Source organism: Pan troglodytes, chromosome 1 (genome assembly GCF_028858775.2).
Source record: "Pan troglodytes isolate AG18354 chromosome 1, NHGRI_mPanTro3-v2.0_pri, whole genome shotgun sequence".
In the NCBI taxonomy this organism is placed as follows: Eukaryota; Metazoa; Chordata; class Mammalia; order Primates; family Hominidae; genus Pan; species Pan troglodytes.
In genome coordinates, this window is record NC_072398.2 from 193,618,793 (window position 1) to 193,626,297 (window position 7,505).

General features: G+C 47.1%; 1 long non-coding RNA gene across 1 annotated transcript in view; it reads left to right on the forward strand.

Annotated features, from left to right (window-relative positions):
* Window positions 1-1,321, forward strand: part of LOC107976294 (uncharacterized) — a 50,428-nt gene extending 49,107 nt beyond the window's left edge. The window contains exon 3 of the long non-coding RNA XR_001720157.3: window positions 510-1,321. This is a non-coding gene — a long non-coding RNA (uncharacterized LOC107976294). The remainder of the gene's footprint in view (window positions 1-509) is intronic.
* The last annotated feature ends 6,184 nt before the right edge of the window (window positions 1,322-7,505 follow it).

The window sequence follows — 7,505 nt, forward strand, 5'->3', positions numbered from 1 at the left end:
GTCAGGACTGGATTTGGAGAATGAAAGTCTAGAAGAATTAAGGTAGGCTGGGGCCAGATCTGGAGGTCTTGAATGATGCCATAAAGGAGTCTGATCCTTCCAGGAGTACAATCAATTGCTGCTCTGGAGCAGGGACGCAGCCCTAGGTGAGAAAGATCTTCCTGGAAGAGGAGACGCTTGGCACAGGTCTTGACAGATGAGACAAGGTTTCACTATGTTGCTCAAGCTGGTCTTGAACTCCTGGACTGAAACAATCTTCTGGCCTCGGCCTCCCAAAGCACTGGGATTACAGATGTGAGCCACTGCCCCCGGCCTGGATGAGCTTTTCTGTGATTTTCCCAGCATCCCTTTTGCTGCTCATCTTCTTGCTTTGGTCCGGGTTATTGCCTCTATCCAGACCATCCTTCAAGCATCTTCCAGGAGGAAAGCTTCCTGTCACTTCCCTGGCCCTCATCCCCGTGATGTGGTTTCCTCCAAGTCAATCTCATGCTAATGTTTTTCCATTACAGCATCGTATTAACCAGAAGCTGCATTTACCTGGACCATACATCAGCCCGAGCCTGTCTCCAGTGAAGAGTTGGGTCGTGCTGGAGGGACCATTCATCACACCTGCCCAGCTTCTGGAGGCTCTCCTGGGCTTTGGTGTCTTAGGCCAGAGCTGTCACAAACATCCCACATTCACCTTGTCCCTGTGAGGGGAGGGAGCTCCAAGTACTCTCTGGCCTTGAGAAATGGCCCCTGATATTCCATTGCTTCAGCTATGACATCTCTGTAGCATCACAGTCTATGCAACTTGGATAGAGAGAGGCTATGGGTCACACCATCAAATCTGATTGAAATTCATCTTCAATCAATCATGTTGATGTTGTATCTGGAGCTGACCTGGAAGCCTGAATATTCCTGGTCTTATTTACTTCTCACACCAACCCAGCTAGCCCCATTTCAGGGATTACAAAATGGAGCACTGACTTGCTCAGGGTTACTTATGCTGCAGAAAAGGTGCAGATCGAGGGTCGGAACTTGGGTCTCTTGACTCCAACACCAGTGCTCGTGCCACAAAGCCAGCTGCCTCAGTGAGTGGCTTCCTGACTGGATGGCTGGTTTCTCAGGGTACTGACTTGCTTTGAATGTCCTTTCTCCCTTTGCCTCCCCAGAGGGCGGCTTATTTCTTTAAGCTCAAGAAGAGGGAAAAGAAAAAAGGAGACGGTGAAATAAATTTATTGCCATGTTAGAAACATTGGATTGAAGAATTGATCCCTACGGCTAAGTAATTTCCCTCTTTCGTGCAAAATGTAAATAAATCTGTATGGCTTACGCTGAATGATGAGCCCGGGCCGCCGGCTGAATTTCACGACATGAAATGCCCTTCAGAGTCTTGGGCTTCCTCTCCTTGACCCCACCAACGAGCTGTTCTAAATGGTCCTTGTGTTGTCCCTGAAGGAGGGATGTTGGCAGCTCCCTCGTCTTGCCTGCTACAGTTGGGCAGACTTAGGGACGTCTTGCAGAGTCCTTCCACAGCTCAGCTCGACCCTGGCAGGTGTGGCCCAGAACGGCTGATTTCCAGAACCGTAAATAGACCAGCTTAATTATTACTGTTATTCTTTAGGCAAAAGGGGAGGAGGTGGAGGGTGGGGGGTTGGTATCTCAAGTGTGTGATTATGTAACACAGAGCACTCCTTTTCCCTAAAGGTTTCATCTAATTTCTGGTAAGAGATGGCCAGTGTGGTGTGTCCAAATTAATCACGGGGGGAAGCTTTAGTCATACTGCTCTCGTTGTGGTTTAATTTTAGCATGTTTCCCTGGGGTAGCCCTCCTTCCCGGCCTCTACCTAGTCTTAGGTAATTACAAGCCTGGAAAGAAAGAGGGAGTGTTGGCTGGCAGATGCCACCCACTCCTTGGCTGGCTCAGAGACAGAACTTGGCCTCTGTACTCTCCTTCTGCCAAGTGGGCTCCTCTGGGCTTGGAGTGTCAGGAGAGGATTTTATAAAGTGTAGGAGTTTCCCAGGAGACAGATGTCCTGGCCTCTTTGTGTAGTTTTCCATCTTGGAAGGGCCCAGGAGTGCAGATAGACAGCCTCTAAGGAGTTAGGAACTTAGGACCTGAGGAAGAGGATGAAGTCTGGCTTCATGCTGGGGAACTTGTGGTTGCCTCCCAGAAATCTTGATGTGGGACTTCAAGTAAAGAAGCAGGAGCTTCCAGGGTATGTTTGGGTCAGGCTGTGGGGAGGGGGCCAGTCTCTCTTTGCCTGCTTGTTCTTTAGGACAAAGTCTCTGCAACTTTTGTCTTCAGCCCCTGCAAGACTGGCCATCCTGGGGGCAAGGGAGACAGCTCAGCTCATCACTTGGATTCTGCTGATGGCTTTGATTTTCCATCCCCATCAGGAATGAGTGTGGAGGGTCTGCCCAGGTGGGACCCTCAAGTCCCACTCTTTGCTGCTGGCAGGAGTTTATGAGGATCCTGGGTCCAACCCCCATCACTCCTGGTCTTGTATTTACTGCTTCCTAAAACTAAGAGAGCCTTGACAAGGATAGAAATTGGTACCAGGAGCTGGGTTGTATGAAACCACCTGCAGTGGGCATACACCATACTTACTGGTCTTTTTAGCATCAGAACCACCATCCCATGTGTATTAGTTAGGGTTCTCTTAGAGGGACAGAACTAATAGGATATGTATATATCCATATATATGTGTGTGTGTGTGTGTGTGTGTGTATGTAGGGGAGTTTATTAAGTATTAACTTACATGATCACAAGGTCCCACAATAGGCTGTCTGCAAGCTGAGAAGCAAAGAGAGCCAGTCTGAGCCCCAAAACTGAAGAATTTGGAGTCTGATATTTGAGGGCAGGAAGCATCCAGCACAGGAGAAAGATGTAGGCTGGGATTTTCACGTTTTTCTGCCTGCTTTATATTCACTGGAAGCTGAATAGATTGTGCCCACCAGATTAAGGGTGAATCTGCCTTCCCCAGCCCACCGACTCAAATGTTAATTTCTTTTGGCAACACCCACACAGACACATCCAGGATCAATACTTTGTATCCCTCAATCCAATCATGTTGACACTCAGTATTAACTGTCACAAGTCCACCCCTTGTCAACTTGAACCCATACGCACCTCTGAGAGCATACATAATCTTCAAATAAAGACAATAACAAGGTTGTAATTATGGCTAACATAATACAACTATCCTTCGTACAACTGGAAATGCACCAATCCCCAACCCAAATGCTATTACATAAAGTTAACAATACTTACATGCTGACATGAAGTCAATAAATCTTACATCACATTATAAAGGAAAAAGGAAATAAAATGAATTTTTCTTTGGTAGAAGTGTATACATGCATAAACATGTTTTTAACGAAAGAGGAAATACTCATGACAGTTACAGTCTTCATTTCTGCAGCTGGTCATGCGGTTGTAGCTGGTATTGACTACTGCCTTCTACTACTACTCATTCTGTATTCCCTTTGCCTTCAGCAAGTACCTCAGCAGGTCATGTGTGTGTTTGTTTTTTGTTTTTTTTTTTCCTGGTGGGGAGTGACCCAGACCTTCATTCCTGAAGGGTCTGGGCCATCTGTAGTCCTGCCTGGATTGGGCTGTTGTAGTTTCCCATTGACCTTAATCACAGGGCATGGTAATACTAAGAGACACCCTAATGGTCTCCTGTATTCCATGCATACTCTTCCTTACCTCCGTTGTGGAGTAGTAGACTGATCTCATCTTGATAGTCGGGGTCAATCACCCCAGCCAACACTGTAACTCCCTTCTTAGCCTGTTGACTTAAAGGTAGGAGGAGCCCGAAGTGTCCAGGTAGCAATCTTAACTTCCAGTTTAATGAGATCATTGTTGTGTCTCCTGGTGGCAGTGTTCCTCCCTCTAGAACTAAGACCTATAGGCCAGCAGAATGTAATGTTGCAGGAACAGGAACCAAAAATTTTTCTAGTGGATCACTAGGGGTGATGGTGAGTGGTGCCACTTCCACTTTCATCCCTTGATTCCTGGACCTGTGAATCCTGGCTATGGGAAAAATAGTGCCATATATTGGACACTGATTCAGAGCATACACAGCCTTCTGGAGAACTTTGCCCCAGCCCTGTGAAATATTGTCACCTAGTTGGCGTTGTAATTGCGACTTCAGAAGGCCACTCCACCATTCTATCAATCCAGCTGCTTCAGGATAATGGGGAACATGGTAAGACCAGTGAATTCCATGAGCATGAGTCCACTGCTGCACTTCTTTAGCCATAAAGTGAGTGCCTTGGTCAGAGGCAATGCTGTGTGGAATATCATGATGGTGGATAAGGCATTTCATGAGTCCACGGATGGTAATCTTGGCAGAAGCATTATGTGCAGGATAGATAAGCCCGTATCTGGAGTAAGTGTCTATTCCAGTGAGGACAAACCTCTGCCCTTTCCATGATGGAAGAGGTCCAATATAATCAACCTGCCACCAGGTGGCTGGCTGATCACCCCGAAGAATGGTGCCATACCAAGGGCTCAGTGTTGGTCTCTGTTGCTCGCATATTAGGCACTCAGCAATGGCTGTAGCCAGGTCAGCCTTGGTGAGTGGAAGTCCATGTTGCTGAGCCCATGTGTAACCTCCATCCCTGCCACCATGGCTACTTTGTTCATGGTCCCAGTGGGTGATGGCAGGGGTGGCTGGGAAAAGAGGCCGAGTGGTGTCCACAGAATAGGCCATCCTATCCACTTGATTATTAAAATCCTCCTCCACTGAGGTCACTCTTTGGTGAGCACTCACATGGGATACAAATATCTTCATAGTTTTTCACTACTCAGAGAGGTCCATCCATATACCTCTTCCTCAAATTTCTTTGTCATCAATTTTCCAAACATGCTTCTTCCAATTCCCTGACCGTTCAGCCAAACCATTGGCTATAGTCCATGAATCAGTACATAATCGCAGATCTGGCCATTTCTCCTTTCATGCAAGGTGGACAACCAGGTGCACTGCTTGAAGTTCTGCCCACTGGGAAGATTTCCCTTCCCCACTGTCCTTCAGGGATGTCCTAGCAAGGGGCTGTAGTGTTGCAGCTGCCCACTTTTGGGTGGTGCCTGCATATTGTGCAGAACCATCTGTGAACCAGGCCCTGGTCTTCTCTTCCTCTTTCAAGTGATCATAGGGAACTCCCCATGAGGCCATCAGTGCAGCCTGGGGGAGAGAAGGCAGGGTGGCAGGAGTGGAGACCATGGGCATTTGAGCCACTTCCTCATGTAACTTACTTGTGCTTTCAGGACCTGCTGGAGGCCGATCACATATATACCACTTCCATTTGATGATGGAATGCTGCTGTACATGACCCACTTTATGGCTATATGAGTCAGAAAGCACCCAGTTCAGGATAGGCAGTTCAGGTCACATGGTAACTTGACTCATAGTCAAACATTCAGTTTCCACCAAAGCCCAGTAACAGGCCAAGAGCTGTCAAAAAGAGAGTAGTTATCTGCAGAAGATGGCAGGGCTTTGCTCCAAAATCCTAGAGGCTTCCTCTGTGATTCACCTATGGGAGCCTGCCAAAGACTCTAAACAGCATCCCTATCTCCCACTGACATCTCAAGCACCATTGGATCTGCTGGGTCATATGGCCTAAGTGGCAGAGCAGCTTGCACAGTAGCCTGGACCTGTTGCAGAGCTGTCTCCTGTTCTGGATCCCACTAAAAACTGGCAGCTTTTGGGTCACTCAATAAATGGGCTGGAGTAACACACACAAATGAGGAATGTGTTTCTTCCAAAATCCAAATAGGCCCACTAGGCATTGTGCCTCTTTCTTGGCTATAGGAGGCACCAAGTGCAGCAACTTATCCTTCACCTTAGAAGGAATATCTCGACAAGCCCCACACCACTGGACCCCTAGAAATTTTACTGAGATAGAAGTTCCCTGAATTTTCGTCAGATTTGTTTCCCATCCTCTGACACACAAATATCTCACCAGTAAGTCCAGCGTGTTTGCTACTTCCTGCTCACCGGATGCAATCAGCATAATGTCATCCATGTAATAGACCAGTGTGATATCTTGCAGAAGTGAAAAGTGATCAAGGTCTCTCTGAATAAGTCTGTGACACAAAGCTGGAAAGTTGATATACCCCTGAGGTAGGATAGTAAAGGTATATTGCTGGCTTTACCAGCTGAAGGCAAATTGCTTCTGGTGGGCCTTATGGACAGGAATGGAGAAAAAGGCATTTGCCAAGTCAATGGCTGCATACCAGGTACCAGGAGATGTGTTAATTTGCTCAAGCAAAGAAACCACATCTGGTACAGCAGCTGCAATTGGAGTCACTACTTGGTTAAGCTTACAATAATCCACTGTCATTCTCCAGGATCTGTCTTCTGCACAGGCCAAATGGGAGAGTTGAACGGGGACGTAGTGGAATTCCCACCCCTGTGTCCTTCAAGTCCTTGATGGTGGCACTGATCTCCACAATCCCTCCAGGGATGTGATGCTGTTTTTGATTTATTATTTTTCTAGGTAGAGCCAGCCCTAATGGCTTCCATTTGGCCTTTCCCACCATAATAGCACTCACCCTACCAGTCAGGGAGCCAATGTGGGGGTTCTGCCAGCTGCTAAGTATGCCTATGCCAGTTATGCATTCTGGCACTGGGAAAATGACCACAGGATGAGTCCAGGGACTCACTGGACCCACTGTAAGTCAGATCTGAGCTAAAACTCCATTAATTACCTGACCTCCACAAGCCCCTACTTTAACTGGAGGACCACAATGACGTTTTGGATCCCTTGGAATCAACGTCAGCTCAGAGCCAGTGTTCAGTAGTTCCTGAAATGTCTGATCATTTCTCTTTACCCAGTGCACAGTTACTCTGGTAAAAGGCTGGAGGTCTCTTTGGGGAAAGATGGGAGAAAGATTCACTGCACAAATTGTCAGTAATGTAGTGGGGTCCTTCCTCAAGGGGACCTGGCCTCCCCTTCATTTAGGGGGGTTCTGGGTCTCTAAACGGGCTCAAGTCTGGAAATTGATTGAGGGGCTGTGATTCTCTGTTTCTATAATTCAAATTAGTCTTTTGTCCATTTGACCTAGAAGTTTTCTACTTGTATAAATTAAGTAGGAAAGCAGGAGGCTTCCTATCAATTTCACTTCTAGGAACACCATGATTAATTAGCCAGTGCCAGAGTGCTACGTGAATCAGACTATTCTGATTGCAGCTTTGCCTCTGCTGTCCATTATGGTAGCTATGCCCACCTTGCCTTTGATGGTTGAGTGCTGCCACTTGGTCCCTGTCACCTCGAGATCCAATTACTCCCATTGTATTTAAATTTTGTAGTTGAGTGACCGTGGTTCCCACCATTAGTTCTGACATACAAAAAGAGCAATTACAGGGCACTTCAAAGATGCAGGTGCTGCCCTCACAAATCTACTTTGCAAGGCATTGGTCAAGGGTATATCTTCTGGACTTTCCCAGCTGGGATGAGTAGGTCTAAAGTGACTAATCAACTCCACCATCCCAATCTCCCTAAGCCTTTGGATGC